We start from the raw sequence: 12,824 nt of genomic DNA on the forward strand, positions 1-12,824 counted from the left end.
TGGCATTACCCTAGGTCCTTGGGCTATCTATTCTCAGGTTCTTGGTCAGCCAAAATAGTGTTAGGTATGGGTTCCAACCCATGGAGTAGGCTTTCAGTCATATCAGATTCTAGTTAACTATGCCCACAAACTTTGAGCCACCATTGGCCAATAAATCTTGAAGTCAGGATACTGTTGCAGATCAAAGCGTTTGTTACTCAGATAGTGTTAAGGTTTCTCTGTGGTAGCATGTAGCTTACCTTCTTGTAACAAAGGTGCTTGAATGTAGGGATAAAGGCTCTCTGTAGACACCATCTCAAGTTCTCTATGTTCAATGAGTTATGAAATTATCTTCAGCAATGGGGCTTTGTCATCAGCTTGTGAAGAGCAACTACCTGGCAACACCCTGGTCCTTTGAGGGAATCTCATATGACCGTGGCTGAACCACTAAAAGCTAGGCTCACAATTAGAAACGTTTCCTAACTTCTGCAAGACAATATATCCAATTTCTAAAATCTAACATCACCTTCTCTTTAAAAGTTATGTCAATTTTCATTTAAAGGTCTTTGTACAGATGTAAGTATTGATAAATTGATTTTTCTTCTCACTCATTTAACTTACAAATATACAGTATGTATCAGTTTAAATTATGTATGTGAACATTTGTGCTTCCAGTGGCTACCAATTACTCACAAGATGGATGTAAGTGACAATTTCTCAACACATGCTTTGGATCAGCAGAACAAAGAGATCAAATCAAGTGTAATCTAAGTGTCTAAAAGTTTTCAGCATAGAAAGTACCACTAAGTATTTATGTGATTTAAAGCAGAATGTGTTTTCCCCTGAGAAAGTACTGATATGTGAACTACTTTATTTACATAAATGATTTTGTAGTAAATTCAGCTAACTTGGCTAGAGATTTAAAACTCTGACCATTTAAAGTTTCTATTTAAATACTTGAATTTGTTCCCAAATTTCCCCTGGAATTCAATTAAAATTTGATCCCTCAATGAATATTATATCTTTTTATTGGTTTTATTGAGTTATACATATCTCATGTCAATATAAATTAGATGCAATTTTGATGTGCTTTCATTGCTTTATAACACCGTGTTCCAAATACCAACTCCTTGTTATCCTGACTTCATTTCTCTGTGTGTGTGTGTGTGTCTCTTTCTCTATTTCTCTGTCCCTCTCTCATTGTGTGTGTATGTGTGCACATGTGTGGTATTAGGGATCAAACCCAGTATTTTCAAACTAGGCAAGTGGCTATCACCAGAGATAAATACAAATTTTGGCAATTTCTTTATAATTTAACAAAATATTTTATTTTTTCTAGAACAGTGTATTAGAGTCTGTCATTCTTTACTTGTTTTTTTTAAATATTTTATTTCTTTTTTATGGTCTTCTTATTTTTTTAATCTCTTTGATTGTAAGAACTAAACCATACATCATTTCCTTTATGCACAATAAGAGAGACACTTGCCAATCAGAGCTGCTGCCTTAGTAAAAATGAAATAACAATTTATATGAGGGATCTATAGATCTATATAAGACTACACTTCACCTTCATGAGATGACATTGCCTTTCCTTGAGAAAGATGTCAGCTATTGGCACTTCAGTATTCATAAGCAAAGCATCATTTTATCCCGCTTTTGATGAGCTATGTAGCTTTGCATTTACATAGAATGAGAATTTCTCTTCCCACATAAACATTGAGTTCATGAATTGAAAGTTCCTAAAAAGAAAAAAAAGCATAAATTTTGTTCTATCAAGTACATCCTTGCAAGTTCCAAGATAATCTCAGTGGCATTGTAGGAGAAAAGCTAAGCTATCTGACCACTTAATGAAACCTTTCTCACTAAATTAAAAAAAAAACTAAAACAAATATTATTTAATTTTCTTAAATATGTTGGAATAATAAGCTAGCTCATATTGGAGAGGGTTTTCTCTGGGTTATAAATTTTCCTAAAATAAAGCTATTTGTAAGTGTATTTAGCCTGGTCTCATCTATGGCCAAACTTCCACTATCATTAACAATTGCCCTGCCCCTATAATGTTTTTTTTTATGAGAAAGTAATTTTATTAAATTATAAAAGTTTCCATTTCTGCCCCTCCTCCCAACACCCTCCCACTCCCCCCAGTCCCTCTCCTCCTCCCTCTTCATCCCTTAGGGCAGTCAGGGTTTCCTGCCCTGTGGGAAGTTCAAGTTCCTCCCCACTCCCTAAAGGTCTAGGAAGGTGAGTATCCAAACAGACTGGATCCCCAAAATCCAGTATATGCAGAGGAAACAAGTCCCAGTGTCATAGTCAATGGCTTTTCAGAAAGACTTCGGGCCAGCCACATTCAGAGAATCCGGCCAAATTCCGAGAATCTGGTTAGATCACGTCCTCGTTCAGTCACAGTCCAACTGGCCTTGGTAAACTCTCATTAGATCCGTCCACTTGTATCAGTGGGTGATTGCATCCCTCGCAGTCCTTATTTCCTTTTTCATTTTCTTCGTCCTTCTGCTCCTCATTTGGGCCTTGGGGGGCTCAGTCCGGTGCTCCAATGTGGGTCTCCGTCTGTATCGCCATCCATCGTCGGATGAAGGTTCCCTCTGATCTTGCCTTCCTTGCTCACGTTCTCTTTCCTTCTGCTCCTCATTTTTACCTTGGGGTGCTCAGTCCGGTGGTCCAATGTGGGTCTCCGTCTGTATCGCCGTCCTTCGCCAGATGAAGGATCTATGGTGATAAGCAAAATATTCATCAGTATGGTTATGGGCCAAGGCCGGTTCAGGCATCCTCTCCTGTCCAGAGAACAATCTGGGGATCTCTCCTTGGACCTGGGATCCCATATATAATCAAGTCTCCTGTAAACCCTAAAATGACTCCCTTAGTTGAGATATATTCTTCCCTGATCCCATATCCATCCTTCCTCCCTCCCCCCCATCCCAGTCCACCAAGCTTTCCCCATTCCTCCCCTACTCCCTTCTCTCTAACCCTCTCCCCTTCCAACAACCCTCCCACCCCCCCCATGCACCCGAGGTTACCTGGGACTCTTGTCTATTTCCTATCTCCAGGAGGATAGCTAAATAATTTTCATCAGGTTCACCTTCTTCTTTAGCTTCTCTAGGACCATGAATAATAGGCTCAAAGACCTTTAATTATGGTTAGAATCCACTTATGAGTGAATACATACCATATTCCTCTTTTTGGGTCTGGCTTACCTCACTCAGTAAAGCGTTTTCTATTTCCATCCATTTGCATGCAAAATTCAAGATGTCATTGTTTTTTACCACTGAGTAAAACTCTAATGTGTATATGTTCCACACCTTTTTTAACCCTTCTTCTATTGAGGGGCACCTAGGTTGTTTCCAGGTTCTGGCTATTACAAATAGTGCTGCTATGAACATAGTAGAACAAATGCTTTTGTAGTATGTTTGGGCATCTCTAGGGTATATTCCCAAGAGAGGAATTGCTGGGTCCTGAGGGAGGTTGACTCCCAGTTTCCTGAGAAACCGCCACACTGATTTCCACAGTGGCTGCACAAGTTTGCATTTCCACCAACAATGGATGAGTGTTCCCCTCATTCCACATCCTCTCCAGCATAGGTTATCATTGGTGTTTTTGAGTTTGGCTATTCTGACAGGTGTAAGATGACATCTCAAAGTTGTTTTGATTTGCATTTCCCTGATCGCTAAGGAGGTTGAGCATGACCTTAAGTGCCTTTTGGCCATTCGAAGTTCATCTGTTTCAAATTCTCTGTTCAGATCAGTACCCCATTTTTTAATTGGGTTAATTAGAGTTTTAGTGTCAAGTTTCTTGAGTTCTTTGTATATTTTGGAGATCAGACTTCTTCACAGACCTTGAGAGAACAATAATCAAGTTTATATGGAAAAACAAAAAACCCAGGATAGCCAAAACAATCTTATACAATAAAGGAACTTCTGGAGGCATTACTATCCTTGACTTCAAACTCTATTACAGAGCAACAGTATTAAAAACAGCTTGGTATTGGCATAACAACAGAGAAGTCGACCTATGGAATTGAATAGAAGACCCGGGTATTAACCCACAAACTTATGAACACCTGATTTTTGACAAGGGAGCTAAAGGTATACAATGGAAGAAGGAAAGCGTCTTTAACAAATGGTGCTGGCATAACTGGATGTCAACCTGTAGAAAAATGAAAATAAATCCATATCTATCACCGTGCACAAAACTCAGGTCCAAATGGATTAAAGACATCAACATTAATCCGACCACTTTGAACCTGATAGAAGAGAAAGTGGGAAGTAGTCTACAAGATATAGGCACAGGAGACCACTTCCTAAGCAGAACCCCAGGAGCGCAGACAATAAGAGAATCAATGAATAAATGGGACCTACTGAAACTGAGAAGCTTCTGTAAAGCAAAGGACACTGTCAGTAAGACAAAAAGGCTACCTTCCGACTGGGAGAAGATCTTCACAAACCCCTCATCACACAAAGGTCTGATCTCCAAAATATATTTTATTTCTTTTTAGGTAGACAAAATGTTTTTGTCATGAAACTTACATATTAATGGGGAATGATTGAAATTAAAAACTCAACAAAAAGTACTAGTATAATCCCATGTTATTTTGCAAGTTATTAGGAGTTATGAAAAGAGATGAACAGATGATATGAGTATGAAGCTGTGCATTGGCTTGTCATGGAAAATAACTTGAGGAAGAGTTCTGTTATGAGAAAGATTAAATCAAGTAGGATGAAAATAATTTAGAAGTACATGTGAACAGAAAGATGCAAAGCTCATTTATAAAAGGCAACATAAATATAGCTAACAAAAAACATCACAAAGGATGGGCAATAGTGCTGAAGGGAAATAAGTTTCCATATAAAGCTGGCCATGTATGGAAGAAACATATCATAATATTTTTCAAAATTTTAGGCATCAGGTGAGTGATAATAAATCACACATATGGGTAGAATAATATAATATTATTATGCATAAATAATACTATAGATAGATAGATGATGATAGACAGATATCAAATTGGACTGCCATGTAAATCAAAAGTGTCTGAAAACAAAGAAATAAAATAAAAAGATTTTTAAAAAGTCATTGTTTTTCTGAACCTATTGGAATTCAAATAGTAAAAGTGCAAAATAGGGATTCCATGTATATAGCAGATACAATAGAGATGATGAGACACAGTTGGGTTTAAGGACGTATTTCGAAAAAAGTCATAGTTGAATATCAAGCCCTTGTCTGGAGTATGATAAACAATAGGAAAAAATGCAGAGGGGCTTTCAAGTCCGAGTAAGAAGGCTCTGATTGTGGGATTTATGTTGTACATATTTTAAGAGTGAATTATTCTCATGCAAGTTATGTGAAGTAACAATTGACATATGTACAAAAAAATAGGAAATGTCCCAAATGAACAATATCTACTTACACTCTAGCAGAAATAAAATGAGCGAACAAAGGGAAAATTGATGCCATATGGGTAGAATGATAATAAGAGGCTATTGTGATTAATCTTACGTTAAATTTTCAGGTAGTAAATAAACGAAATCTTAGACAAATACAGTCTACCTGGACATTTATACAAAGTTAAACAAATCCTGTAATAACTTGTTCTTAGCTAAAATAATATAAATTATAATGTAAAATAGAACATGTGTATTCGCACATGCATCTTTTTCTTATCTTGTTAACTGAAATTTTAGATCAAAACATAACCTACATTAGTGTAAGCACAACTAACCCCCTTCAGCTGTGACTCCACACAAAATGAGACAGCATTCTTTAAAGAAATAGCTCACAAATCATGCCAATTCTGAGAAAGATTATATTTTAAGAGCTTGAATGACTTTATAGTTAGAGTAAGAAAGTGCTAACTAAGCACATTATATTCTCCCTTCTTCTCTCCCCCTCCCTCCCTTCCCTCTGTCTGCCTCTTCTACTCCCTTTCCTAACCCCACCATCTCTCTTTCAGACATAAACTTACTCACAATAAATGCAGCATTTCAAAGAAACACAGAGGTAAATTGAGAGAACTTTCAATGACTAAATCTAGAAATTTTTGAATAATGATAAAAACAACACGATATCTGACTATAACCCATAACACTATGAGTATATATGTATTATCATAAAATTATATACATGTGTTCATATCAATATACATATTTATATTTATTTTTCTATATAAATGTAAATAAATTTAGTAAGCAAGTAAAACTGAGAATAAAGGGACAAATCTCTCATACAAGAGAATATGAGTCTTCATGTTTCCAATTCTACCTATGAATAATTGTATTTTAACTGTTCTTCTCATAGGTCTTACACAAAATAACACCCTTCTGGATAAATCAAGAGATGGGATAATCAAAAAAAATCTATAAAATAGAACATTTGCAATACTGCTGAAGGCAGAAAAAACCAAATAAGTATCTGCAGCGATATCAACACGACAATTTAGACCATTGAGATGATGTCATAAAGAAGGAACTTTACATTTCCAATCTTAAAGGTTCCAGATCCTGTGTTATCATGAGAAAACAGACAGATAAATAGGATACAATAATATTTTAGAAAATATTTGAGAGGGCAGCTTCAAACTTTGAAAGCCATTGAAATCAGGGAAAGACTAAGTAAGTAGATATAAATTATATGAATCCTAAGTGAAGAAGGTATCTTTAGTGGAATTCTGGAATTTGAAAAATTAAATAAATAATATTTGAATTTACAAAGTAGTGGTGATGATAATATAGATGTCACTGTCAGTTCAGTGATCATAAAAACTCAATCCTACTTAAGTAAAATGTCAGTGATAGAGGAAATATTCAGTGGGCTATATGGAAGCAAGCAATTCTGTCTTTAGCCTCAATATTTACTTCAGTAGAACTGAAGTAGTTTTAAAATTATTTTATTAAAGAATTGTGTTAAAGATATTTCTCAATTTTTTTGCATATTACAATTCCCAGTGTCTAAATCTGAATATGTATATATGTAATATTTTTTATCTTGGTAAAATATATTTTCTTTTCTGGGGCACCTTTCCATTGAATTTTCTATTAGAAAATTCTAAATTTGTGTCTAGTATGGTCATATGAAGAGTCAGTAAGGGGGAAACATAACACATAAAATGAATCTCTGGAAGCCTTAATATTGTTCTTAACTTACTTTTATTTCTGTTGTCCTTTCTTTAATTGTCTTGTTTTCTGAGAATCTTACATAGTCCTGACTGTCAGAAAACTCACTACATAACACCGAATGGCCTTAGACACCTCTGTTCTCCTGCTTCAGCCTCTGGAGTGCTGGGACTGCTGCCATGTTTGACATGCCAGACTTTTTTTTAAAGATATTATGAACTGATATACCAAATTAACTTTCTTAAGGGCGTTTAACTTGGATTCTTCATTTTCATTATTACTTTTAGTGATATATGAAAATATAAAAATTTTGATTGATGGAAAGAAGGAAATACATTTGGTCATTTGTTATACCTAAGAACGGAATGAGTGAAATAGTTAATAATCCTCACATAGCATAAATAAAAACAGTGTTATTTTATTTCCAGTACACTTTACCGCTTTCACTAATTCTATTTAAAGGAGCACACATTTTTGTTGCTCTTGTAGTTCCTCTGATTATCCCTACATTTTGTGATCATTTTCTTTCTCGCTAAATAATTCTCAACAAGGAAAACATTCTTCTGGAAAGATAAAACATTTGTTTGCACCGTTCACAGCAGCCACTCTGGTATTATGGAAGATGCCCAAATAAAAATGTATAAAAACTGACATTCTTCCAGCACTATTTCTCAACATTAAAAATTTACCGATGGTTGCGCACACTGCTGACCTCCTGCAGCAGCTGCAGTGACACACCAGTAGCTCATGGTGCAGTGAAGACTCACTTTGATGTTTAATGCTTGCTTAGGGAGAGAACTTCTGGGAAGTTGATACCACCCCTTCCAAGTCAAATGGAAAAAAGTATCTTAAAACACAGTTTTGTGTTCTAACACAAATCCTTTGCTTACTATATGATAGATCATACTATTATTTGTATCAAATTCAGTGATGAACATCTTTTTAAATCCTAGTTTTTAATTCAAGGAAAATATGTTTATAATTAAGTTGCCAATGACTACCCATAAAATCTATTTTCATAGCAGCATTTTAAGTATAACATTGGGAAAAATGAAAAGGGTACATTGTTGTAATTGCATTACACGCTCCTACCAGTTTGTTTTATAAGTAAGAAAATTATTAATTGTTATGATGCATGAATGTGGGACTATATTCAAGGTTTCAGACAGTGAAGAGTGAGCTTGAATGAAGAAAGAGTTTACAAATTGTAGAAATAATGTTTTCCCAAGTATACATCTAATTCTTTGACAGAGAATTAGAACCTATCCAAATTTTCACTGGAGAGATGGTTTAGTGGTTAAAAGCATCGCCTGTTCTTCCAAAGGTCCTGAGTTCAATTCCCAGCAATCACATGGTGGCTTCACAACCATCTGTAATGAGGCCCTCTTCTGGCCTCCAGGCATACAAGCAGACAGAATATTGTATACATAATAAATAAATAAATATTTCTTTTAAAAAAAGAAGTTTCGTTAGTTTTTCTCAAGTGTGTGGCCCCTGGCAGGTCTACTGTGCTCCAGTGTGTAGCCACATATTCAAAAGTATGTATGGAAGCAAACATTGAATTTCATTGCTTAAAAAGAAAAAGGGGACACCCAGTTGGGTAGCGAAAGGGTGACTGTTCTGGTAGGACTTAGAAGGGAATGAAAGTGACCAAAATGTAGTATATAAAGCACCCAAAGAAGGATTTCAAATATGAAAGTAAATGAATTAACTGACACATTTCACTGGCATGGATTTATGAGATAAAAATTGTGTTTTTATTTATAATTATAGCATGTGATAACTAAATTATATATTGGAAAGAGAAAACTGACTCCTGAAAAAGTCTTCTGAAATCTTCATGCACATTATATCAGCTTACTGACCTATAAGTTTTACACATATACACACACACCAAATGAATGAATTAACTAGTTAACTAATTAATGGAAACAAAGTAAGAAAAGATGTCAGTATGTTCACACCACAAATAATTTCATAGATTTTCTTTTTAATTGAAAACAATTTGTTTCCAAAGAATGTGTTGTTAACAATATTCCCTCCCACATACTTTATAACCCACCCAAGACCATGCTTTCATTCTTTCTCTCTTCAGAAAATAAGCAAAAATGCAAACAAAAAAATGAGAGAGAGAGAGAAAGAGAGAGAGAGAGAGAGAGAGAGAGAGAGAGAGAGAGAGAGAAACAAAGACAGAGAAACAGAGACAGAAAGAGCATACAAACCACATGCAGGAAACACTTAAAATTAAACAGGAGTCCAGAATTTTGTTTCAACATCAATATCAAATGTGCTTTGTCTGGATTGATAATGGTGCTTTAAATGATGATCCCAGCTGCCTGCTGTTCAACCCAAAGAGTTTACAGCACTTCGTTACTGTCTTCACCATTGGAGTTTAAGTAGAAATGAAAGAGGCATTTAGGAGCACTGTGCAATGACATCATTATTTCTTTATTCTCCATGCGCAATCATTTTAATTTCTTTTCCAGGTTACCCACTCAATATGGGTGATAACTAGAGTTATTAGTAGTGGATTTTGTCAGCTTAGAAACCATGATCAATAAAACAGCATGGGGTAACTTCAATTTCAAGGGAAAAATGATACAATGAACAGATGTAATAAACAAGATGTATGCAGCCTGCTGGACATGTAAAGTGGTAAATCACGTGGATAGAAGAATTAGGGCTCCAATAATGACCAAAAGGAGAACAAACACCAGGAATATTTTTGCTGCTGTTATCAGGCATACATACTATTTATATTCTGAAGAAGGTTAGAATAAACTGTCAGAAGGTCACAGGCATCATACAAACTGTGAAATATGTTGGTAAATTGAAGAACTGAATATTACTTTTTTTAACACATAATGATGCTTTATGAAATGATATTATATTTTATTTAAATATGATTTACTGAGATTAATGTGAATGTGAGTGGAGCAAATATGAATATATTTGAGAATGAAGATGTACAAGCTACATGGATGCTCTCTAAACAAGATTGTTTCTTGTATATGCAAATCTTATCTAGTAGTCAGCTTAGGGAACTTTGAAGGTTATCAAGTAACAAGCCCGTAATACTCATGCCATGATCCTCCATGAGCGAATGTTATATACTATCGACCTGAATTTTTGTATACTACGTAGAATCTCTTTTGAAGCAATCATGAAACCATAGTACGTAAACATTTTAAACAAGAAGAAATTACCAGAATGTATAATTAAGAAAAAAATATTTGATATGTTAGTCATACCTGAAAAACTGTCTTCCACAGAAAATAAATATCACAAAGGATAAAATAAAAGTTTTAGTGTTTTGAGTAGTAGAATAGTAAGAAAATAACTTTTTAATTTTACATTAGAATTTAAAGGTGTGAGTCAGGCATAAAGGCACATGCCTTTAATCATAACAGGCCAGAGATAGAGCCAGGCAGATCTCTAAATTCCAGAGCTCCAGGCCAGCCTGGTCTGCAGTGTGAATTTCAGGCTAGGCTGGTAAACAGATTGACATCCAAGACACCCAGGGCTACACTTGTCTCTGTACTAACTTCACTGTGCTAACAAAGTAGAAATCACTATGAAAATATGTGTGCTTCTTGAAAATGCATATGTATCATTAAAACGTTGCTGTTTTTAATCTAAGCTTTTAATAAGAAAATTACACTCAGCAATTGCAACTTAAAATATGTATGTAAAAGCAATGGAACAGACTCTTAGTTCTCCTCTTATCTGAGTTCCATATTGTTGTCAGTTTCCTATGCTGATTAGATTTGTATTAATAAATCTGAGAAACAATCAGTTATTAGCATCTCATTCTAACATAGAAACAGAAACACTGATAGAAAGAATTCTTGCATAGCAAAAAGTATGTATAGTACATTAAGTTAAATATGGTTCGTTTAAAATTAAAGCAATAAATAAGCAGCAGTCAGTTGTTGTTTCTTTCCATGAAATATGCATATATTCTTGGGATGTATTATCTTGGCAGATGCTAAAACATCATAACTGAATATTTTAATTTAAAACATATAGTATATGCTGGTGAGCTTAAATAATATATTAGTTGATTATAATTATTTGTTTTTTATAATTTATTGTGATGTATTTATATTTATTTGTTTCATACATATTTGCTTTTATAGTAAAACCTAGGTAACAACAGTCACAATCTCTTTACAGGAAACTGGTTAAAGACAGATAAGATAAGATTGCATTCTTTATAAGCTGGCCATTTTGGTGTAATATGCCAGTCAGAACTCGGTACTGCATTTTCAGTATTTGCTTCTACTTGACTTGCATATGGAAAAGTCCTTGATTGAGGCTGAAATATCCAACCTGAATAATGTTGAACCTAAAGCAATATAAAATCAAGCAACTCAAAACTTACAAAGTGAAGCGTAGATTGAAACTCTTATATATATATATATATATATATATATATATATACATAGTGAAACTGAAAACCTTAACATAGCACAGTTTAAATGATATAATAATATAATACATAAAGGAGATACTGTGTTTGTGGCATCCATTAGGCTCCCAACACAAAAGAAACTTTTATGGCTCTCGGATAGAAAAGAAGATAGATTGATAGATAGATATCATGACATAAGTTATGAAGTTGAGGAGAATATCTAAGAAAGTATCCCCAATTTGGGACACTCTTGGAAAAGACAGATTAGAGAAGTTGTTGCTTGGGTTGATGCTACAGTTTATAGGCACAATTTGTTCTTTTTCTGGGAAATCTCAATTGTCTGAAAGTCTTCCAAGAGTACATAAAGTTTCATGAGATAATTTAAAAGAATCCCTTTTACATAAAGTCAATGTGTTAGTCATACCCACACAACAGTTTCACCCCCAAATAACACCCCCAAATCAGTGCTTAGGTGAATAGTTAGAGATTAATGTTTCAAATTCACACATAAAACATTACATACCCAAATATTAGGTAAGAGAAAACGAATCTTCTTCCATTGTGGGTTGATGTAGCCTATGTAATAAGACAAGAAATACCATGCATTAAAATAAGAGAAAACATTTTTTCTTTATTTACAGTAATCAATAGTATATATGTAGAAATTTCTCCAGTAAGTACACAAGAAAAATATCAGTATATTTATTTTGTAAAATATACATCATTTTCTTACATTCACATCAAGAATGTCTACTTTAAGTATGAAGTTAAAAAATCTTATAAAGACATCAAAAATTAGAATGCTTATAACTCTAATTTAAGCAATATTTATATTTAAGAAACTATAAAATGTTTATATGGTTGACTAAAGATGATCTGGGTGCATAGACAGCTGCTTTGATGAGAACTAATATTCCTAAAGTGTCAAGTCACTCTAAGTACAAACTACACGTTTTCCTCGTAAAATTTCCAACTAGGATTTGTAGATATTACTTACAAAATAATCTAGGAATCCCAAAGGTAAGATGATGGAAAAATGTAAATTTTACAACAAGTCAAATTCTCAGGACTTATCCCGCCCAATTTAGTACCTGGACACTGTAAGAAAAAGAGTTACTTATATAAACTTTCAATTAGCAAGTAATTTCATTAACAGAAAAATACAGGCTTATAAATGAATGCAACAGAACAGACAATCTAGAAATGGACCAACTCCAATAGAGTCATGCCTTGTGGAACATTTTAGCCATTGATAGACTATGTATGTATAGGTATTCCTTTGAAATTAGAGCAAGCCTTAAATTTCTATT

The sequence above is a fragment of the Myodes glareolus genome, chromosome 25, assembly GCF_982192425.1.
Source record: "Myodes glareolus chromosome 25, mMyoGla1.1, whole genome shotgun sequence".
NCBI classification, from domain to species: Eukaryota; Metazoa; Chordata; class Mammalia; order Rodentia; family Cricetidae; genus Myodes; species Myodes glareolus.